The sequence below is a fragment of the Pogoniulus pusillus genome, chromosome 20 (assembly GCF_015220805.1).
Source record: "Pogoniulus pusillus isolate bPogPus1 chromosome 20, bPogPus1.pri, whole genome shotgun sequence".
Lineage (NCBI taxonomy): Eukaryota > Metazoa > Chordata > Aves > Piciformes > Lybiidae > Pogoniulus > Pogoniulus pusillus.
Genome location: NC_087283.1, coordinates 9,451,817 through 9,476,194, shown reverse-complemented (window position 1 = coordinate 9,476,194; position 24,378 = coordinate 9,451,817). Strand labels below are relative to the sequence as shown.

At 44.2% G+C, this 24,378-nt stretch overlaps 1 protein-coding gene and 1 long non-coding RNA gene across 3 annotated transcripts in view; both read right to left on the bottom strand.

Moving 5' to 3' along the window:
• The window catches only part of BANP (BTG3 associated nuclear protein), a 167,170-nt gene extending 154,737 nt beyond the window's left edge, over positions 1 to 12,433 (bottom strand). Inside the window, exon 1 of the mRNA XM_064160088.1 lies at positions 12,340 to 12,433. The gene's annotated coding sequence lies outside the window, so the exon portion shown is untranslated. The remainder of the gene's footprint in view (positions 1 to 12,339) is intronic.
• A 1,367-nt stretch (positions 12,434 to 13,800) lies between these two features.
• Positions 13,801 to 24,324, bottom strand: LOC135184388 (uncharacterized). 2 transcript variants are annotated; one of them, XR_010306001.1, is made up of 6 exons: positions 24,211 to 24,324; positions 22,160 to 22,245; positions 19,771 to 19,875; positions 17,369 to 17,427; positions 14,866 to 14,922; positions 13,801 to 14,462 (listed from the first exon to the last, which is right to left on the bottom strand). It is a non-coding gene; the product is annotated as an uncharacterized LOC135184388 (long non-coding RNA). The 2 variants fall into 2 exon arrangements; XR_010306002.1 differs by having other exon boundaries at positions 13,801 to 14,119.
• Between the last annotated feature and the right edge of the window lie 54 nt (positions 24,325 to 24,378).

Here is a 24,378-nt window from a genome sequence, read left to right as displayed (position 1 = left end):
CAAATTCAGAATAACTTTGCCAATATAATTTCCACCTATTTTACTTAGCAAAGGATTTTCCAGCACTTCCTCACGTTAAAAAATTCTTTGCTTGAAATTTGCTGTATGTTCCCAGCCTGCTTTGCTTTGTTCCTTTCTTTCTTCTGGCTGCCATTCTAGTCTGCATTAATTCTAAATTAAGAATGTGTACATTGGCAATGCTGAAATACTACCTGGAACAAAGAGTGAACTAGAAGAAACGTCAACAGAAAGGCAGGAAGTGGAGGATAAACCACAATAGGAGCATGAAATGCTCCCATTTCTTCTCCTTCGACTGGCATGTGGAAGCTGGATGAAGAGCAATATTTCATAGTCAATTCACCATTATCTGAAGGAAGGGGATGGGAAAACAGCTTACACCAGTCAATGGAAAATGTCTCATTAACACATCCACTACAGGAGGCCTTGGCCAGCCAAACTCAAACCGGCTCCAGCAGAGCTATTTAGGTGGATCTACACTGCACTCATCACTTATCCTGGAGGGCTTTTCTGGGGGTTGGAAGAGACTGCTGCAACTCCTACCCAGTGGAAAATCGAAAACAGGTGACAGTGTGTATCAGAGGGATTTGTTCCTGCTTCATTCCCATGTCAGCCTTTGGTACTTGCAGATCTCAAAAGATTCTAACCCTTCAGGCCTCCTACACCAAGTAGCAAGGTGTCAGTCTATTCTCCCAACTGACAAGTGACAAGACAAGAGGAAAAAGCCTCAACTTGTGCCAGGGGAGGTCTAGCTTGGACATGAGGAACAATTTCTTCCCCAAAAGGGTTCTCAAGCCCTGGAACAGGCTGACAGTGGTGAAGTCCCCATCCATGAAGGAAATTAAGAGAAGTGTAGATGTGGTGCTGAGGGACAAAGCTTAGCATTGGACTTGACAGTATTGGGTTAATGGTTGGACTTGATCTTAAAGGTCTTTTGCAGGCAAAATGAATTTACAATTCCATGTAGTCAATTCCTAAATCACCTCTTCCACTGCCCACCTTTGCCTCAGGCCAGATCAGAAATGGCTTTTTGTCAATCCTTCCCCAACAAACCCACCAGAAACCCATTTGTGTTGTATAAAGCAGCACAAACTAAAAAGTGCCTGATGTTTTAATCACAGTAATGGGAATAATCACACACAGCAAATGCACTGCACTTCTTAGCTCCCAAGAAAACAATCCCAAGCTTCCCAGACAGAACAAGCACCAATGAGGAGTAACCAAACTAAATCTTCTCATAATAAATACAGGCTATTTCATCAGCCAACAAAACTTAGAACTATTCATTTCCCTATATTTGTATTATCAAAGTAAGGACAAGCACTGCTCCCTGGTCTTGGCTTTTCATACTCAGAAACAAAGCCAAAGAGGGAAGCAAAAAGCCCAGAGTCATCCCTACAGCCACTTCCTAGGACGTGTGGGACACTCAGAAAAACTAATCTGAGACAACTAAAGGTATAAATTTCAGCAGATTAAAGTGCACTCAATATCTCTGCCAATACTCTTACTCAGCATTGATACACTTAACACAGAATTAAAGTAGCCTTTAATTAAGCAAATTAATATTTGTAAGCAACTAACTTCACCTGCATTCCTGATTACTTTCTCCACACACATTTAATGCAATAACTCATTCTAAAATATGAATTCAAAGCAATTCCTCATGAACAAACTTCTTTACTCAAATATCTGATGGCCATATGAAGTCACAGAGCATCATTCCAAGGTGTCTAATCAAAGACCATCCAAAGCCTTGTTAACATATAAAATTAGGCACAACAGACAATCTCTCTTTTACTATTTAGGCAAGGTAAATGTTACATTGTGAAAAACACTTTCCAAAGCTCCAGTCTGCTTCTGAATGTTTCACTGAAATTCCATTATTGGAGCAGCTCATCAAACCCTTGGCTAACACCACTCAGTGCATGGGTAAATGAACGAACTTCTCTCACATTTTGACTTGCTATGACTGATCTGAAGTTTACTTCAGATTGTGTGCAAAAAGCTGATGGTCGTTTTACTCTGCCCAACACAAAAGCCCCCTTTAAACCACAGAATTCCAGAATCTCAGCATGATGGGATGCAATCTAGACCAAGCCCCCTGCTAACACAGGGTCACCCATAGCAGACTGACCAGGATCACAATGTCCTGGCAGGTTTCTAATTACTCCACAGAGGGAGACTCCACTTCCACTCTGGACAGCCTGCTCCAGGGCTCCAGCACCCTCAGAGCAAGGAAGTTCTCCTAATTTCAGATATAAACTCCTGGATTCCAGTTTGTGCCTATTACCACAGAACGGTTTGGGTTGGAAGGGATCTCATGCCCACTGTCCTGTCTCTGGGCATCCCTGAGAAGAGTCTGATTCCATCCTCTTGCCCCTACTCTTTAGCTCTTGCTGAGCATTGATCAGATCCTCTCAGGCTGCTCTTCTGCAGGCTGAACAGCCCCAGGTGTCTCAGCTTTTCCTCCTCACAGAAATGCTCCACTCCCCTCAGCATCTTTGTAGCCTCCACTAGACTCTCTCCAGTAGTTCCCTGTCTCTCCTAATGAATTAAGGCCAGTTTTCAAACATGTCATATCTTCTACAAAGACATACTGATCTCTATACAGCTACTTGGAGTCTATCAGCCCATTTTTCTGAGCTTAGTATCTACCAAGGATGGGACAAACAAAGGTCCTTATCTTGCAAACAGCTATGATTTGCTGACACATAGAAGTTTTCTGAAGCAGCAAACCAGCCAGACTACAAAGGCAAGCCTAGTGATAAGAATGGATTTGATAAAGGCATGCAAGTGTCTTAATCCTCTGTGAGGACAACTTTGTGCCCAAGTAAAATGACCTTATGCTGTAAAGGGATTAGAGTATAAAGATCATCTACCCTCTGAAAATGAAGATCCATAGAGGACATAATACTCATTAACTCCACTCTTGTAGTTAAGTCACTTTGACTTCCCTGAGTTCTTGTCCCTTCAGGGACACAGCCCAGATGGGCCACTGAGCTTTAAGTCCCTGTGCAAAGAATAAATCCACACTAAGAATGTCTTTGTGCAGCTCAGTTAAATCCACTCCACAAGAAATTATGCAAAAGCAGCAAAAAGGCACTCCAAGTACAAACCAGACTTTTTCACATGATAACTTTAATGCAGAATAACCAGTGTGCTCAGGATAGAGCCCTGGCAGCGGATCTCCTGCCCTCAAAGACTGTTGTGACTTCACAGAAACAATCTCCATCACTAGTCCCATGGGAAGACCTGGGACATGTTTGCATTGTTTGATAGGTGAAGCTGTTCACAGCTATTACAAGGTTCTGAACCTGACAATGCTCTTTGTCTTGCTCTGTGACTTGTAACATTTTCATAATCCCAAACTTTGCCTTCTTGTCTAGATGAAGTCACCTCAGCTGGTAGCTGGAACAGAGCCTTCCTACATCAATTTGTAATTCCTCAACAAGCCACTGAAACAGATGAGGAATAACATAACAAAAGGCATCAACTAAAAGCATGCAGGGTAAATGCACTGTAAATACAGGAGCTACCAGTCTCCCTTATGCTCCAGCTCTTAGATCACAGAGTCATAGAATGGTCTGGGTTGGAAGGGACCTCCAAAGGTCATCCAGTCCAACCTACACCCTCTGCAGTAAGCAGGGGCATCCTCAACTAGATCAGGTTGTGCAGAGCCCTGTCAAGCCTCACCTTGGATATCCTCAGGAACAGGGCCAGATGCTGCAGTCTATCAGAATACGAAGTGGAAAATCACATTCAGGGCAGGATGACAAAAGAAAACAGAGATCTGAATTAGCAGTTCCTACCAGATTCATTTTCTTTGGGAAAAAAAAAAAAAACATTCAAGATGTCTGAGTCCAACCATTATCTAACCCTGGCAAAGGCTGATGATAAACCATGTCCCGCAGCACCACATCTCTGCCTCTTTTAAACATCTCCAGGGATGAGGATTTAAGCATTTCCCTGGGGAGCCTGCTCCAGTATTTAACGGAAACACTGAATATTCTAATCATTCTTAGCAGCTGTTCAGCTGTCATCTTTACTCTCAATCTACCTTAAAAGGCAAGTGAGCACATGGTGTTTAAGTCAGTTCCATTGTAAAGCTACACAAGCATGCCCATTTAACCATTTAGACAATTAGTGTAATAGCACACAGGCATCATTGGTTCAGGCAAAGATCAGGGAAAAGAGTTTATCCTTCCACAACATGACAGAAATGTTCCTTATCTGTGCAATCACAGACAGCAAACATTCTGGAGACACATCAAGAAAATAACCATCACTCACAGAGATGCTAAGCTGATGGACTCCAGCAAAGGTCCTTAAAGCACAGAAAGCAACAGGGGAAACAAAGAAACAACTGCTCCAAAAATCAAGAAACTTGACATTTCTTTGAATTACAGAATGTTGCAAGGAGGCAGAAACTCACCAATACAGCCACAAAAGCTCACATTAGCATTGCTTTATTGTTTTGCTTCGACAAGTACTCTCCTTCATTACTTTTATTGCACCTGGTAGAAGCCACTGTTTGGTTTGGATGTCTTTTTTTAAGTCTTCCAACTCACTGCCACTGGCCACAATCCTAACACAATACACAACAAACTGAAACAGAAATACCATTGTCCTGCTTTCCAGGACACGTTCTGGCACAGGGAACCACAACACTGAGTGTGTGGCCACACACACCAGCAACTCCAGCACGAAGCCTCTGTGGACCTTGTCTAAACGTTCTCCGTGTTGCCATGTGCCAACACCCGCTCTGCCACATCTCTGATAGGAATATTCCCCAGCGAGCTATGAAGGATATGTCAACACCTCTTACAACCACCTTTCAGGTGCTTAAACGTGCAAAACAGTCTGAATTTAATTTTACAGACATATCAACCCCTTGAACTTAACAAGACTGCCCATATGGAGTGGATATACCTAAGCATTTGCAGCTTCAGGGCCTTAAGGCAGAGGTCAGCTTCTACATCCTGATATTGTTACTCAGGACACAGGTCAGTAGTCCTGGGCACAGTTTGTACCTATGGCTAAAAACCAGCAAACGTGAAACAGAAACTGCCCAGATGGCATGCAGAACCAGATGTAGCCAGGCTGCCTTATTGTTTTCACCCACGAGATGGGGAATTGTTATTGATGACAGCTCCAAAGAACCTAAAAGTATTTAAACTAAAAAAAAACCCACAAACTTCCAGAATTAGATTCTTATGATGTACATAAAAATGACTCTGAGTCAATGTACAGGGTTAACCCTCCAGAGGGAGTGACCTAGAACCTGACATCAGTGGTCCTGACCCCTCCCCAGGGGTGGGTCTGAACACTACCAGGTGATGGTTAGCTCACTCCCCCTTCCTGTCCAGAGGTCTATAAAAGAAGGGGGACTTCCTTGCTTGCTCTTTCTCTGCCCTCCCTGCTTACCAGCATCACCATCCTGTTCCTGGTTCTTTTTGTTTTACCATGTGGCCATCACCCACGAGGCCAGCAAACTCATTCCCATCAAAATCTGGTTGTATTTACACATTTTGTATTTGTTTTCCCTCCCCTATACCTTAGTCACTTCCCTACCTCAGACACCTTTTTAATTTATTGTTAAACTTTTCTTCAACTTCCAAATCAGAGTGAGATTATTTATTTGGGTGTGCTTACCTTTCCTCTCTCTACATCTAATTCCTTTCTTTTGGGAAAGAAGGGGGAAGAGGGAAGGGCACTCTATAAAATTGTTATTGGTTCTATCAAATACATTTGAGTCCCTGGGAATTAAAATTACAACCAAAACAGTCTGAAAGAACTTCTGCCCATGATTAGAATTCTGAGACGGGCAGTCCAGATTGCCTCTGAACCTTGGGTAGCTGTACCTTCACTTGAAGTTAGAAGTTACTTGTTTGGGTTGGTTTGGGGTTTTTTTATATATAACCTCTTAATCTATGTTTCTGTGAGTTCTATTGTAGGAAATTCAAGCCACTGCCTGGCATAATCACAATTATGTGGAATAGATCTAAGGTCTTCACAAAAACTGTAGCATCAATAAAAATCTCTTTCTTTTCACAGACCCTAGCATGGTCAGGCTCGAAATGGACCTCTGGAGATCCAGTCCAACCCCCTCCTGTTAAAGTAGGGTCACCCACAGCAGGGTGCCCAGGATCACAACGTCCAGGCAGGTTTGGAATCTCTCCAGAGAAGAAGACTCCACAACCTCTCTGCGTAGCCTGGTCCAGAAAATTCAAACACTCCAAAACATCCTGCAGATCCTGGGATCAGATGTAGCTTTGGTGAGACTACCAGCACGAGCTGAATGCTCTCAGAGTGTACTCCAATTAATGAAGGCAGCTGCACAAAATCAGATTGAAACCATACCTTAAAACATCACACCTAATGAGCCATAGCAATGTCTTTACAGAGAGATGGTTGTACCTTTCTATACCAGAAACCACCCCCAAGAAGGCATGGAATTGTTAAGAGGCTATGAAGATGATCCAAGGGATGGAGTATCTCTGCTGTGAGAACAGGCTGACAGAAGTGGGGTTGCTAAGCCTGGAGAAGGCTCCAAGGAGACCTTCTTGTGGCCTCTCATTTGAAGCAGGACTCCAGCATAGCTGAACAGGGACTTGTTACAAAGGCAGGTAAATTCAGTCTAGGTAAGGCTTCTGTCCCAAGGATCCATAAACTGCATCCTGCTTTACTAATTATGCCAAAGCAAATATTGCTTCACTCCACAGCCCAAACATTGCAATTTAGGTAAACAGAAAATGGTTACTTTTACATACCTTGCAAAAACATGTATGATAGTTGGGGCTGAAGGGAAGGGGTGTCAAGTTAAGTTTCTTTATTAGAAAACATGGATAAAACCAAAACACATAACACTACAAACTCATCTTTTCTGAGGAAAACACATTAAAAGTGACAGAAATTACCTCTACCATGGTAGATAGAAGAGGACTTTTTACTTAACTAAAAATAGCCAATTTTTCATAAGCATCAGGTTCAGGGTGGAGAATATTATTTGTTCTGTGGGATTAAAGAGATCACTGGATTCAGAGTACATTTCAAACTGAAACCCCAGCAGTAGGCAGGTATCAGTGGGTGAATCTTTGATCCAACTCAAAATTGGCTGACTCAGATCTCACCAAGTTTAACAACATCCCTAATTTTTGAAAGTGAAGAATCACAAACTTCTTAAAGCCAAGGAAAACATCTCTTAGAAACGTCACTGTGTGCAGGAAACTGCTTGTAGATGTTTCTGGAAGCAGACACACTGCAGGAATGACCTTTCGCTACATAAAAAGTAACAGTAACCAACCCTTGCATCTGGGAGCTGTACTCCTGAGCCATGCACAGGCCGAGAAACATGAGCAGAGCTCCAACGTCACACCTCCATCACATTACCAGCACCACCCTACTGATGAAAATGCTCACCAGTGAAACTCCAACCACGAGAGACTGCTGAGGAAAACATTTTGCCCCATGCTAGTCCAGCTTGCTGAGAAGCCTCTGGATCAATTATTCTACACCCAAAACTGCTGGTCCATTCATCTCCAAGACACTGTGTGCACACCATGGAGTGCTCCACCACAACTTATCAGGTCCATGCAGGAAAGCACAGACACCACCAGAATCTGTTTTCCTCTGTTCATCATATTCCTTCACCACGTTAAAACAAGCTCATCAACAGAAGCAAACAAAGAGAGGATGTGGGAATAAGCCCTAGACCGGACCCTGACCTCCTCCAACATGCTTTGTAGGACACCCTTAGCACATGGGTTTTTCACTGGCAGAAGGGTTTTAAGACCTTCTAATACCATAACTTCCCAGTTTAACTGCCTCTTCACAGGAAAGAGGCTTTGCTCTATCACTTAGAGGCTTTGCTTTGAAAAGTTGGGTTAGTCTACAGACAGCAGACAGCCCAGGATCCACAAGTGACAAGCTCCTGACTGAAGTTCAAGGGAAATTTGTGCAAAATGCTTTCTTGTATGTGTGTTCAGCTCACCTAAAACAGACTTTTTTTTTTTTAATCATGTTGTATACTTCCCAGTACATGCATCACTGCTGTTCTATACACTGCAAAGTCTTCTGATCTAGCAATTCCTAGAGGGACAAGAACAAACCTCAGCGCTGGCATAGGCTCCTACTGTCAAAAAGCATGATGGCCAAAACAAAATACACTACAAATAATCTGCCCATCAAAAGTCTTCAAATAGATTGACCACCTGTAGCTGTCCATGGGAAGGAAACATTCAAGCTGCTGAAACAGACCTTAGCACTATTTAAAAACACAGGGACAGCATCAATGTTTTTTTAAATACTGACCAAAAATACTTATGAAAATAAACTGAAGAGCATCAGTAAAAAAAACACAGAGCAAGCAGTTCTTCACGTTCTGAAATACTTTCATTAGTACAGACTGACCCTCTTTTGTCATTCCCTCTCCCTCCTCTAGAAAAATAAGCCACAGTATCATACTCCAGCTTCAAACTTTTCTGTAAGACTATATATGCACAGGCTGCTAGAGAGAGAGGTGTGTCCAAGGAGCAGGGAAGGACGGAAAGGGCGTTTAATGTTACAGCTGCAGTGAATTCACTCCACGGGTACAAGTCGCACATTCTCTTCCCCCCCCCCCCTTATGAAATACAGTGCTCCAATTTTCAGAGGAGAATTGGAATTTCATGTCTTTTTCCTTTAGGTGCTCTAAGTCAGGAGTGTGCAAACAGAAAGCAGGATCAAATAACTTTGTTCAACAGACAGCATCACAAATGAGTTTATTTAAAGTCCCAAAAGCAAAGGATTTTATGAAGCTAATCCTCTTGTGCACTTCTGCTTAACACCACACAATCTAAGAAGTGGCAGGAAAAACTGAGTGCTTAATAGTAGCTTTAAAACCTAAACCTGCAAGAAAACAAGTGTTTGATGTGACTTTAAGGGTATTTTATTCTTTTCACTTGATTTTTAAAAGGTATTTAGCCTTTTAAAGAATATGTAAGAAAAACAAACCAAGATTACTACTGTAGTTAACTACTTAAGTTTCAAGCTAAAAGAAATCAAATCAATTTTATTAGTAAAATTTAGGGTACAGAGACATTGTGCTGATTTAACTCAACTCATCAGCTTTCCATTACCTCCTCCTACTGCAGCTCTTACTGTTCTGCTCAACTGAGAGAGTTTCTGTAGATCTCTGGGACAAAAGCTCCTATGCACAAACACCCATCTCTCCTCATTTCAAAACGAATGTACTGAGAGTCTTTCTTTCCTAAGAAGCACCACAGCAACCTCCAGGCATTCTTCAATGTAAAATATGAAGACAATGAAGTTCTGACAATATGTGTTCTTCCTCCACATATGATGCTTCTTCACAAGCTTAGAGGAAACCCCAAGCTAAAGAGCAGAGACAACCTCGAGTCCTTGCACGTGTGAGCAAATGACTGTCAATTATATGGGACTGAATCCCTCACCAAATTACCACTCCTTGCAAAAATCAATGTGAACCTGTACACAGCACTTTTGGTTGGATGGAGCAAGGACTAGAAGCTCACCTATCTTCAGCTAACCAGTCAAAAAAGCACATAAGAATGATGTACTCTGTTAAAACAGCACTGACAGGAAACAAGCCTTTTACATGCTTAGCAGAACGGGTGCTGATGGAACCCTTTCAACTGTGAGCATTGATAATTAGCACTCCCTCTTACTACTACCATACCTTAACATTATTACTCAATTACTCCAAATGTTATTAATCAATTACTCCTTTAAAAGAACCTTAAAATTTAAAGCCTGTGCTGTAACTACCCAGTAACTTAAACACAGCTGGATAATTAAGGCCAGTTACTGTAAAACAGATTATAAATTATACAACAGAAGAAAAAGGTTACTAAATATTTTCATCCTCTAATGGAGGTGGAGTGTTTCCCAAATGCAAACAAACATCTTTTTACTCTCTTCAATAAACTGACTAGACTTTCTGCAGAACATCTTTCCATGTATTACTGAACTGCTGCCAAGACATCATTTAATGTAGAGAGCAAGGGTTCCAGAAACAAGTTGTTATTTTGGTTGATCTCTATGGACATCCATGTCAAACACATTTAATAATTTCTAACAGAGGAAATCCATTCTTTCAAGGGACACTGCTATGAAATTAAGGCAAAGCCATTTTGCTTGTTTGGGTTTTTTTGTTTAAGATCATAGAATCGACCAGATTGGAAGAGGCCTCCAAGATCATCCAGTCCAACCTAGCACCCAGCCCTAGCCAATCAACTAGACCATGGCATTAAGTGCCCTCAGCCAGGCTTTGCTTGAACACCTCCAGGGATGGCAATTCCACCACCTCCCTGGGCAGCCCATTCCAATGCCAATCATTCTCTGAAGAACTTCCTCCTAACATCCAGCCTAGACCTACCCCCAGCACAACTTGAGACTGTGTCCCCTTGTTCTATTGCTGGTTGCCTGAGAGAAGAGACCAACCCCCACCTGGCTACAGTCTCCCTTCAGGTAGTTGTAGACAGCAATGAGGTCACCCCTGAGCCTCCTCTTCTGCAGGCTGCACACCCCCAGCTCCCTCAGCCTCTCCTCACAGGGCTGTGTTCCAGGCCCCTCCCCAGCCTTGGTGCCCTTCTCTGGACAGGTTCCAGCACCTCAACATCTCTCTTGAAGAGCGCAGAACAAGACACTGTACTCAAGGTGTGGCCTGACCAATGCTGAGTACAGGGTCAGAATAACCTCCCTTGTCCTACTGGCCACACTGTTCCTGAGCCAGGCCAGGATGCCATTGGCTCTCCTGGGCACACTGCTGCCTCATGTTCAGCTACTATCTACCAGTACCCCCAGCTCCCTCTCTGCCTGGCTGCTCTCAGCCACTCTGTCCCCAACCTGTAATGCTGCTTGGAGTTGTGGCCAAAGTGTAGAGCCCTGCACTTGGCCTTGTTAAATCTCATCCTATGTGCCTCTGCCCACCCGTCCAGACGGTCCAGGTCCCTCTGCAGGGCTCTCCTACCCTCCAACAGATCCACACCTGCTCCTAGCTTGGTGTCATCTGCAAACTTAGTGATGCTGGACGCAAAACTGTGCAAATTTTGTTTCATGAAAGCCTGCCATCAACAGAGTACTACACTTAAGGCAATTTTCACACAGGAAGCAAAAAAGTAGCACAAAAAAAGTTTCCAAACAATCATTTTGAACCAATTTGAAAACTGCTTCCATTAAAGGGATCACTCAATTGCTAACACCCCTCTAAACTTGTTTACTGGAACAAAAACATCTCCCCCTGAGAGCTCTAAATAAACCAAAGCATGAACTAGATGAACCACAGCAGGCTAAAAAGGCTGTATTTGGTGAAGTACACCACTTCTCCCTGTCCAAGGATTTCAAGCATCTATGTTTTAAAAAGCAACACTTGGAATTGCAAATAAGGAAAATGGGATGACCCGGTGTGTTGTCAAACAGATCACGACTAGGAAGAGCTGGAAAACACCAACTCCAGTACGGGTGTGAAAAGCCATTCCTATGACTAGACGGTCACACAAGAAAAACATCACCTCAGGAGGCTATTTTTCGCCCCCCGTCCCCCTTCACTAGCAGGCGTGTGAAAAGCAGCAGTCCCTTGCCATTACTGCTACCTGCAAGCAGTGAGGAGAAAAGAGGCAGCACCAATGTCACCAGGCATCTACACTCTCCTACGACTGGGAGGGAGCGAGGGAGGGAGGGAGGGAGAGAGGGAGGAGTGCACTCAGCGATCCCCCTTCCTTCCCGAAACCCTGTCTGCAGTGCAGCGTGTGCGCGACCCGAACGGAGGGGAGGCTCCAACCTGCTCCCTCCTTCCCATCCAGCAAACGCAAGCCTCGGGAAGGTGGAGGAGAGGGCACAGTCTTCGGGACCACTACCGGGAGGGGGACACAGCAGCCCTTCAGTCTCAAACGCCGCACGGCCCGCAGGGATGACCAGCGGTCCTCTGCAGACAGGGGGTCAGCAGCACCGGGGAGCCCCGGCAAGGGGCTGACAGCCCCCGCCGGGCCGCAACGCGGAGAAGGCAGGCGGGGAGCGGGGCGAGGAGGCGCAGCCCCCCGCAGAGGGCCCAGCTCCGGCATCCCGCCACGGGAGGAGGCGAGTCCCCGGTCGCCCCCCTCCCGCCGGCCTGTCCGGGTGAGGGGGCGGGGGCCCGCGGCCCCCCCGTCCGCCTCGGTCCCTCCCCGGAGCCGCCGCCTGTCGGCCCAGGGTGCTCGGGCAGCGCTGTGAGCAGCAGGAAGGCTGTGAGGGCCGGGGCGGCACGCCCGGCGCCGGGCCCCCCGGGAGCTCAGCCCCAGCCGTCCGGCCGCGGGGCGCCGCGGTTACCGTGTGCGGGGCCGAATTCTCGTGGTGTTTGTCGAGCGGCTGCGATAATGGCGTCCTTCCTCGCGAGAGAGCTCCTTCTGCCCAGCGCGCAGGCGCCGCCGCGCTGCGCCCCGCGGCCCCGCCCGCCCCGGCTGCCCGCGCAGGCGCAGGGGGGCCGCGGCCGCGCTGCCGCCCTTCGCCACCGCGCCGCAGGGACAGACTACGGCTCCCAGAGGGCAGCGCGCCGCCGCGGCGTGCCCGCCCCCGCCGAGCACGCCGGGACCTGTAGTACCCGCGCCTGGAGCCCTGCATGTCGGGAACTGTAGTCTGCGCTTCGCGCGGCAGCCCCGCGCACACCCAGCGCAGCCGTCGGCGTCTGCACAGCGACTCTCCTCTGTCCCCTCGTCAGCCTGTCCTGCACCCCCGCCCTGCTAGCAACCCTGAGTGAGGGTGCCAGGGCAGTGATGCGAGGTGGAACCCCTCCGCTCTGGGGACAGGCTCAGATAGCTGGAGTTGTTCAGCCTGGAGAAGACTCCAGAAGACCTTCCCGTGGCATCTCAGTACTTAAAGGGGCCGGTAAGAAAGGCTCCTTAGCAGGGCTTGTTGTGACAGGACTAGAGGTGTTGGGTTTAAACTAAAAGAAGGAGAATTAAGAAGGAAGTGATTTGTTATGCTGAGGGTGCTGAAACACTGGCCCAGGCTGCCTAGAGAGGTGGGAGATGCCCCATCCCTGGAAGCATACCAGCTCAGGTTGTTTGGGGCTCCAGGCAACCTCCTCCAGTTCCAGATGCGCCTGCTCACTGCAGGGGTGTTTGGACTAGAGGATCTTGAAGGGTGCCTCCCAATGCAAACCTGTCTGATTCTATGAAAAACCACTTTCTTGCACCAGGAGACCACAACAGGGTCTTGCCATGTGTCCAAGGACAGTGAGGGACGTGGCAGCATGTTGGACAACATGGCTATGTGCTTGCTGTGCACAGCTCTGCACTTCCTCCTGTGACAGCATCTCAGGGCTACTGCAGACTCCACTGCCATGTCTGGGTTTGCATCAAGCATTTCCAGACCTGCCAGGACACAGGATTTGACCAGCAGAGTTGTCAGCAAACAGATTAAAGAATCACCTGCACCTCAAGAATCACCTGCACTGAGCCACATTTCCCTTTTCCTACTCCTTTCTGTAGTTTTTCCATCAAATTTCCTCCTGCTCAAGTGGCTCCTGAGCACTTGCATCTCTGAAAAGGGATGATGTGAATGTGAGCTGTCATGTTAAGGAGAAAAATGTCACCATGCTCAGAACACAGCTGCAGAACAGGCAGCAAGTGGGAATTTGCTTAAATTGGATCATCAGACTGATTCTTCTTGGTGTGAGAACAGAATGACTGGGAGAAGGTGGAAAACCTTCTGTTAACCTTCTGGGAATGATAAAAATATGCAGAAGCACAAGAAGGAATTAGGGAGTAAGTATGCAAGTAGCTCTGGAACATTAGAAACATTAGGTTATTTTACTATGTCCTTTTGTATCACGCTGTTGCTCAAACAAGACCACCATAGTTAATTTTTCAGCTTTGGCATGGCCAGTGGTGTCTTTCAGGCACTAAAACATTCCTTAAGCAAGCTCTGCAGTGTCATGACATGCAACTGACCCCACTCTGGTTCAGCTGCAATTAGTCACCACAACATCTACAGACTCGTGGCTAAGTGGAGCTGTTGCCAAGGCTGTTGGGCAAGTGGCTTGCAATGCTGTTCTCAGGTGCTGCAGCTCTGTCACATTCACAAGCTGTTCACAGCAGGACTTCTCTACCTGTATGAAATTAAATCATGCGTGTCACAGAAGCTCCAGTTTCTAAACTGTTTCAGACCCCAGGGGACCAATTCCTTCTGTTCATCTGTCTGAAGTGACTGTGTTGGAGAGCAGGATGTGAGGGGTTTTGTGTTCCAGGCAGGGAAACTTATACTGACAGAGGCACGTGAGCTGTGCCTTTCTTCAACGGGGCTCACAGTGACTTCCCAAGCTGTTGTTTTCAGAACAAGAGCTGTCATGAGCCCGGGAATTAACAACCAATGCTTCAGGAAAACCCTTGCTTCTGCTTCCAGGCTGGTAACTGTTCAGCTGAGTCTGTTGATTTATTTGTTGTGTTGTCTTCCTTCACAAACAGATTAAAAGTTCAAAGGTTAAACTACTTATAAACTGACTTTTCGCACAGGATTGTTTCACACTTTGCTGCACTGATTTGCTCCACAACAGATTGGCCAAACAGTTTCTGTTGTGCTCAAGCAACTGCCAGCTCCCAGCCAGAACAGTGATAGAAATGGCAGTGTTCTATCTCCTGTGGAATGCGGATGGTAAAAGCCTTTGCCATCAAACCAAACCTATGTAAAAGCTGGTCTATTTTCTCATCGGTACATTCCCTCCTAGAGATTATCCACTCACATCCTGCTGAGGACATGAGGTCCTATTCTTCTCTGTGTGGACAGTAAATCATTTCTCAGCTAAAAGCACACAAACAACAGAAACTTTCACTGTCATAAACCAATTCTACAACTCACCTGTAGTCATCAAACGAACTGCAAGAAGTACTGTTGGGGTCCAACTGACGTTGACACCTTTGATCAGAGACAGCAATGAAATTAAAAGATAGTGTAGCAATTTATCACCAAGAAAGGCTGAAGTGTGCCAATCCAGTTCACCCTGATCATCACAGCAGTGTAGAACATACAATTAACTTAGCTCTCCTAAGGGGTTTTACCAGAAATATGATTTTAAGTGTTTGTGCCCTATAATTTCTTCCAGAGCATAGGATGTTTCCTTCTACAATCTTTCCTTACTTAAAATTTGGGTTACACCAACAAATCACAAAGAGACTCTGTATTTGCAGCCCATCACTTGTTCTTCTTGAGACTGACACAGCCAGGTAGGAAATACTCTTCATGACAAAAAATAGAGGTCAGTTGCAGAAGAAAGAAAATATTTCTGTTCACAACCTAACAGTGGTGGCCTTCTTTGTGTTTAAATCAACAGCCCCAAATTTGTCTTCTTGCCTTTACAGTACCAACACATGAAAGAAGAAAATACATCCTGTTGTCCTGTTAGCCTGTTTGTCCCAAATAAAATAAGAAGATGTTTCTTTGCTGGTTTATTTTGTCACCTTTTCACCCTCTTTTTTCAGTGCCTCTCCCTCTCTCTTTTGTCTCCTCTGTACGTGCTAACTTTTCTCTCTCCTGTTATGAAGAATCATTTGGTTCCAGGAAGTATCTAGCTTATTTTACCCTTGTATCAGCATTCATTTACTATTGTTTCCTAAGGAAGTTGCTGCTTTCACATGTTTTGTGTGGATCAGGAGAGATTGGTATCTCATTCATTGGTTTCCTTTTCTTTTTTTTTGTTAGAAAAAAACTTACCATAGCATCAAAGGTAAAAAATTAACACACTCTGCACACAATTTTGCAGCTGCAGCAGGAGCAGGAAAACAAAGGTTGCCAAACAAAGCATTTGTTTAAACAAGTGATAAGCATTCATAATTATACTCACTGCTGAGCATGAGAATATAGAAACAAAGGCCTGAAGAAAACAGAAGATGTGATCAGGGCACAGAAGTAACTCGGAAGTATTTGCCCTAAGAACTCTGTAGGAATCATTTTCGTTCTTATGGATCACATCCCACACTACTAAAGGCAAAATGAGTGCTTGAAGTTTCCCTCTTTATTCAGTTTCTATCACAGAATCATTTGGTTGATAAAGACCTTAAAGATCATCAAGTCCAACCCTTTCTGCTTCAGTTATTTTATTCATTTTTCTCTCTATATTAACTCTCATAACTGGAGAGGAACACAAACACATCCTTGTGAACACAGCATGTGCTGTGCTCTGCTCTGGTGAGAACTCAGCACAGGAGAGAGCTGATCTAGTTGGAGATAGTCCCTGATGAATGCAGGGGGACTGCACTAGATGACCTTTAAAGGTCCCCTCCAACCCAAACCATTCTGGAATTCTATCTTGTGACATAGTGATGCTTAATTAAAAGTTACCTAAAATACGTTTGTTAAAGACAGGTAATGTTAATATAGTTTTAAAGTAGCTGTAGCATTTCTCCTTTTATCAACAGAAAACTTGAAAGCAAATGGAAATTGTTGAAATCTGTGATTAAGTTTTCCCTCCTCAAGACCATTCTTCCTCATCATCCACTGTTTAGACACCACTTCCATTTTCAGTTCTCTCAGAACTTCTTATTATACAAAGCAAGCCAGGACATGGTGGGGGTTGCTCCTCTACCTACTTTCGTTAGCTCTACAACTTAGGACAGACATTTTCTGTCCTACCTCTGATCTCAGTTCTGATCTGTGCTGAGCTAACTCCATGCCATCAATGAAAATACTCCTAATTTTCATGACTCAGGATGGAAGAAAAGGCCCTGAATCCCCAGAGCAGAAAGAAAAAGATCATTTGGTCATCTTGCTGGACAAAGTTCCTGGTCTTGTAAGGTCATTTTTACCAGTCTGAGAAATAAGTGGGAAGTGTCAGGCATGAGCTCAATGTTCTCTTCTTTATTTATGTACTGTTCCATCTCCTGGTATTCATCACAGAAAAAAAACCTGACAGAAGGCTGTTGCCCTTCTCAGAAACCTGCCTGATGAGCTCTGTGTCTGGTCTTTGCCTGGCTGTGATCTTCCCAGGAGCACGCTCACAGCTGCCTCTGCTGCCCTTTTACCTCTGGTACACAGCTGATATCTTTGCCAGTGTTTGCAGTTTGCCGAGCTCTGTTCAGGTTCGCCACAGACAGTGTTTATTTGGTCAGGTAGTTATATCATCATCAGGCTTTTATTTAATCCACTGGGATTATCAAAGCCCCATCTACTGATTTTAAAAGGTTTGATCCTGTTTTTCAAACCCAAAGTTGCCTGAGAACAGCTTTCTCTCAGTCCCCACCTTCACAGATTTAATTTTTTGCATACCTTTTTTTATCATCAGTGCTGTTACTGTAAACAACCTTTAGTAAGCATCAGGATGGGGGGGAAATTAAATTTGATCCTCTTTGACCAGAGAGGCACTTACAGCAAAACTCAGATGGGTAGTGACAGTGAGAAGCTTCTAGATGTTTACTTCTCTGGTTGCTGTGAAGACAAAATAAAGGCGTTCTCATTCACACTCTGCACATGGAATTAACCACAAATTTGAACAACAACAGAACTTTGATTTTGCAGCTCTTGGGCAGAACTCCTGGCTGACAAGGGCTTGCTCTTAGACTCTCTGAAGCAGGCAGATGGGGAATAAATGACAAGCATTAAGAAGGACTCTTCTAAATAGTAGGGTTTGGAATAGTAAATAGCACAGATAAGCTTGCCACTTTAGGATACTAAAGAGGATTGCTTGAGGCTTGCACTTTACACATTAGAGATGACAGATAGATATACTTAATGAAAACATCAACAAGAAAATAAGTTTGCTATTCAAAACATCACAGACTGTTAACAAACAAAACCAGCTATTGAAAAATATTTTGGAGGTAATTTTATGATTCAGAAAGGAGTGGATTTAAATGGCAGATTTTTAATGGCAGAATGTTACTATTCTTATGATTTCTGCTTGCTCTGTCCTTGATTGTGTAGCATGCAAAACATACCCTCTGAAGTACTTAATAGGGGGAAATAATCACATGGATTTTATAAGTAGAATGAGAATTATTAAAGGTACCACAGTACTTCTGCACCACCATGACACTAAGGCCACCACCAAGTTGTAATGGCTCTGACAAACCTCACCTGCAGCCTCCAGCCCCAGACCAGGAGCCTATCTAAGCTCGGCCCTGGCCCCTTAAGCTCTGTTGTTAGGATGCTTGCCTTCAGGTTTGGTTTTGACCATTTCTCTAGAAAGGACTTTGGACCCTTTGTCTCCCTCTCACCGCTCTCTGGTTGGACCTTGGACCTAGTTTGTCACTTGTGGTGTTTGGGACTGTCAGTGGCCCCTTTTACCAGTATCCAGCTCTGCCTGGTGTGCTCAGCCTCTGTGAGGTGGCACATTCCTGAGAGAGGGCACTGACTCTGCTGGCTTGATCTGGCTGCTCATTGCCCTGTCGTTGGAGAGGAGCTGGAACTTGCTGCTCCTGACATACCCAGGGAACCTTTCCATCTTCATTCCCATTTGGCCTGTTCTAATCTGTAACGTTATTAAGAAGTCTTTAGAGGATTAATTGCTTGCCTGTGATTCTGTGCTTGGCCTGAGGAACTACAACTCTACTTCAGAAGCTACTTGTGTCTACACCATTTGCAGGTATGGGTGGAAGAGCAAACATTTCAAAGACAATGGAAGGGTGGGATTTTTATACAGGTCTTTCACACAAGATAAAGTTGCTAGAATTAGATGTGGAAATTAAAGTAACATTCTTCATGCTTCCATTCCAAAGAAGCACAGCTCAGGAGAACATCTCAGCCTGTTCTCCCCATTGGAAATAAACACTTCAGCTGGGTGAAATTGGTGTGCAAGTGAGAGGAGTAATGATGGCTTCTCCTATCTGTTTCTAGTCTATACACAATTATGGGGCATCTAATAGTTCAGAAGAATAAATGCCTCACCTGGAGGCTGCAATGATGTTAATGCTGTGTTATGTGCTTGGAGCTACAACTTCCCTCTGCAGGAAGCTGCTCCCCTTGTTGTTCTCCTGGGCAAGCCTTGTGTATCTACAAGGTTTCTAAGAATTCCTCAGTTCCAGCAGTGCCAGTCCTCAGAACTGCAGCTGCTAATGATAGCAGTTCTTAGCTATCACTAATCAAATATACAATTATTCAAATTCAGAGCATGTGTGCTGCAAGAAACGATAAGATATCTTTCCTTGCATACAAAAGAATGATTTCTGCAACCCTTTTGGTGCTCCTGGAGCCAGAAGAGAACTATTCTGGAAAGCATAATCATCAACTATCCAGTTCCTCAACCAAATGTAGAGGCAGTAAAGAAGGCAGACCAGAAACAAGTTGAAAATTAACTACTTGCTTAGCTCCACCTCTCCAACCAGAAAAGGGTGCTCTCAAAATTTTTCAGAACTAAGTCTGGAGATCCCTCAGCTTAAAGCTGTATGTCCACAGGATTTTTTCTCCTTTGCTTTGTGTTGATAGGTTGACAGACCCTGGAAAGCTCCTTTGGCTGGTGGAACTGAAGATTATAAGGAGACAGCAATGAATAGCGTGAAGGCAAATACCTTGGTGCATTTATACAAGCAGCTGAAAGCCATCTGGAGTCCACCAGCAAGGCTCTGCAGCCTGGCCACCTGCACCAGTAAAAGCAGGAATGCTGCATGTAAGTGTACTGCATTTTAACCCGATAGTACTGGACACCTCTGTAAGAGGTGCAAAGAAAAGGAAGTGTTGCTGCTCTTCTTGTCAGCTAAGCAGAAAGGGAAATTTGAGAATGTGGCTGACAGATTAAAGAGTGAACAGAATGAGATAAATTAGAGATAGAAATACCTTTTTTAATTGCATGATTTATCTCCATGAGCAGGATGAAAACATTGTCCTTTGTTATCTCTGCTACGTCAGTGTTGCTGGGTCGTTTGTCGCTTTCACTTGTAACTGCAATGAAGAAACAGACTAAGCAACAATTAATTTTCAGTCTTGCCCTGCAATTTTTTGACAGGTTTCAATGAAAACTATCTTTCTAAGTGTAATTCAAAGCACACTTAGAGCAAATTGCTTAGGAGTGACTTTGAATTTAACAGACACTACAATGTTTAATTGTGAACAGAAGCACAAACCACAAACCTCTCCAAATGTGGTGTAAGGAGAACTACAATCAGTCCACCCCCTGAGCTTCAGAATACTACTGAGAGATGTCAAAGATGTAGTTATTTAAAATACTTACTAACTTGTCTACAAATAAGATGAGGCCAGCCTGAGACTGTGTGTATACTTGCCTGTCTGCAGATAATGTCAGCTGGAGCAGCAGTGATTTCTTTTTCACATCTAGAAAATCTATTTGTTTGCTGGTTTGTTTTTTTCTCAGAAATGTATTCAGCTTATTCACTATTCCCAGTAAAAAGTCAGATCCCTCCTTGACTTCTGAGATCTGATCCCCTTCTATCTAAACTTTATCACCTGACAAATTTAATATTGACTTAAGGGATGAGGGAACAGCTGATTTTGTGGCAGATGTAAACCAAAGCAGAATGGAAACAATCACAAGGCTTTGTTTCTGAGGAAAGGTAGAAGAGAGGTTCAGTAATTTTCAGTGTTGTAAATGCATTCTTGAAGAGGACCCCAAAATAATTTCTTACATTGGGTAACCAGACCTGGTAGGTGAGCTGCCAAGTACAGCATGCAGCGTTCAACCTGGAGAAAAGGAAGCTTAAGGGAGAGACTTTCTGGTTGCAGCTCCTTGAAAGGAGGTTGGAGACAGGTGGAGGTTGGTCTCTTCTCCCTAGTAACAAGCAACAGGGTGAGAGGAAACAGCCTCAATTTATCAGAGGAGATTTAGGATGGATATTCAGAGTAATTTCTTCCCCAAAAGGGTTGTCAAGGCCCAGACATGGTTTAGTGGTGACTTGGCAGTGCTGGGTTAACAGCTGGACTTGATGACCTTGGAGATCTTTTCCAACCTTAATGATTCTATTTTGTAAGTCTCTCTCTAGATCTCCACATGTAATTGTGAAATTACTTTATGGTAACCTATGGTCCATCAGTTCCCAGTAATGGGCTACCTGATGCTCTGTTTTTCTGCTGTGGACATGTGGCACTGTCCTGAGAAACCAGAACTCAATTCATGGTAACTCACATTCCACAAGGCTCTTCCATCCTAAGACCATTGTTGATTAAATTAACTGCAATTGCTATCTTCCTATTTTCAAATGCTATTTCTTACTGGACTCTTTCTCCAATCCCTGACATTCATGCAGGAAATGCCAAAATAAACTGATTCAGGAAAAGCCTATCTTTGGAATGGCTGGCTTTGGCTGCCAGTGAGTAGACACTAGCTCTGAACAAGCCAGTCTGTGGTGGGTTCCTCCATCTGGTCTCTAGATCCAGTACACAACATGCAGCCAAACTGAAAACAAATTCAGTTGAATTCCTCTGTTCTCACAGCTGATAGTACAAACAGCCCTTTCAGTGACAAAAACTTGATCAAAGACATGGACTTTTGAGCTTTTGGGTGATGCCTTCAGTGTAAAGTTTTTCATTTCCCCCAACTTCATCTCTTCTCCTTTCCCTCACCCTTCCCACACACAGAAGTGGTCTCTTGCTGAGCTGTTCGGTGATGCTTTCACTCAGCAGTTACCTTGGATGATGGCTGTGAGGTTAAACAACTCAAAATCTGAGACTTTCTAGTGCCTTTTATGGATTTCACTTGTGTCCCTACAAGGATTAAGTGCCCTTCAATGGGGAAGAAGTGTAGAAGCTTTGCTGAGTATCATGGCATGTATGTAAACATTGCTGGTGATGTGGGCTGCCACAGTGAGCCCTGTAGTAACACAGAGCCTGTGGCTTCAGACACCTTTTAATCCAACAGAGAGGGACTTACCTGCTGGAAATGGTCTTTATAAGGATATTAAGTCTATGGAATATACCCTCACCCTAGTAGTAACTGCCAAAGCAGACCTGGATGGCTTTTTTCTTTCTTATCCTTTTAGAAGTTACGGGAAAAGCAGAATCCTTGGAAGGGTTTTACAGAGCCTTGTGCAAGTTCAGCAGCGACACACAATCCAGGTGTGCCATCTCCAGGACTGCACATACAACTGCAGTAACTGCTCAAATTGTCCATGAGATAGCTTCTCAGCACTCTCCATGCCGAGTTACTAAGCCTGCATGCATAATTTTAGCAAATGTTTTTATATAGAAAAGATAAAGCCTCTGTTTGCTTTACCTTGCCAACTGGAATTGCCTCCTCCTTATCTGGACTTAGCCTCAGCCACTGCCTTCTCATCCAGGCTCCTATCACAGCCAAACATCCTGGAAGCAGAGAAAAGCTCAGCAATTCACAATCTGCTGCTGCTTTCCTGTTGAGCTTAGAGCACTCTGTCACTTACATCCGTTTGATAAAAAGCACTGGACTGTTTATCAATAAACTGGCCTACATCACAGTCCAAATCTGACATCAATTCAGCAGAACTTTCAACACCTTGTCACGATGGACCTCAGCCAACCATGGCTCTTATCCTCCAAAATCTTGATTCATACTAAAAAGCTTCAAAGAAATCAACCTATCTTGGATTTCCTCTGCAACATTCAATCCAAGAGGCTGAAGCAGAGCAATGCTCCTTCAAAGTTTGAAATGGTTCTTAATATATTGAGTTTCAGGAATAAGTTTGGTTTCGTTTTTCTAATTCAGAATGTGTTGCTATGGGAAGTAGCCCTGCTCAGCTGAGGACAAAAACACCTTTTCTTCAAGCAGGTGTGGCTTCTCCACTAATGCCACTATCCTGTCCTTTCTGTTTCACCTCAGAGCTGGGTGCAGCTTGTTTCAGAGTCCCTGTGTAAACAAACCAAAGTGTTGTTTTTTTTTCAACAGGTCTTGGGTTTTAGTTTTTTAAAGATTAAAACCAGACAGAACAAAATCCACTGATGCCAAATCATTTTACCTTCATTCTTACTTGACAACCACCTGAATTAATTTTCATACTTTTAATTTTGTAGCCCACATGTAAGGACTCTCTCCTCCCCAGGGATCCTTGCAGGGAAAACTGAAACATTGACAAATGTTTTTGTCTATTTAAGTCAAGTTTACAACTGTGTAAACTGGCAGCAAAATCCTTTCCTTTAACTGAGTTTATCTTGGATTTTGACCATAGAACTGTGGCCTTCAAAATATTTTCCTGGAAATCATGTTATAAATCATGATAATCCAGTAATATACACACACCCTGTATTTTCATCTGGACCTTGAATCTCACCCCAAAGCTTCTGATACTTGTGTAATGCTAAACAAACAGTGTAATAAAGATTCCAGAGGGAGAAGTTGCAAAAGGAGCTGTTAAAAAAACTATTTACCAATTACTCCAAATAACAGAAAACAATCCAAAACATTGGGACTATTTTGGTGGCTCTGTACATCCATTTCAGCTGGGAAAGGTAGGAAAAAGCCCACAGTGCAAATGTAAAAACCCTCCAAACTGTATAAAATTAAATGGAGCATCACTGTGTCTGTCTAAAATAAGCACTGGTCAGGTCTCTTGGTGGCAGACCTCTCTTCACAGCTGACTCACATCTTGGTCATGCTTCTTGTATTCCAATACTTACTATAATGGGACTGACAGTACCATAGAAATGTGCATCAAAAAGGAAAACAACAACCAGAGCCTTCCTCAGTGAGATGATGATAAATGAGGCATGGAGAAAGCAAAGGCTACAAACCACTCACTGGCTTAATGCTCACTGTATTTGTTTAATGAACTGTAAAGTGGTTTGGGTTGGAACGGACCTTAAAGATCGTCTAGTTCTAACACCCTGCCATGGCCAGGGACACCTCCTACTAGACCAGATTGCTCAAGGCTCCATCCAACCTGGCTTTGAGTGCTTCAAGCTTGAAGCCTCCACAATTGCTCTGGGCAACCTGTTCCAGCGCCTCACCACCCTCACAGGGAAGAATTTCTTCCTAATGTCTAATCTAAACCCAGCTTCTTCCAGTTTGAAGCCATCACCCTTCATCCTGTCACTCCATGCCTTTGTAACAAGTCCCTCTCCAACCCTCCTGTAGCCCACTTGAAATACTGGAAGGCTGCTCCAAGGTCTCCCTGGAGCTTTCTCTTTGCAGTGGAGAGCAACCCCAACTCAGCCTGTCTTCATAGGAGATGTGCTCCAGCCCTCTGATCACCTTCATGGCTTCCTCTGGACCTTCTCCAACTAGGTACATTTGAAACCAGACCTACACAATGAGATTTCTATTTCTCTTTCCACCCAGATTCTGCATCACTTTACCTTATCCAGTAGTAGACCAAGTGCTGGTTTTGAGGCTCCCTGCATGCAGAAACCACTCTCGGTTCAGGAACAAGAGCACAGCTGAAACCTCCCAGATGGTCCAGAAACAGCCGCTTTGGAAAAAGCATGAGAACAGCAAGATTGTAATTGTGGTTGCTATTGTTCTCT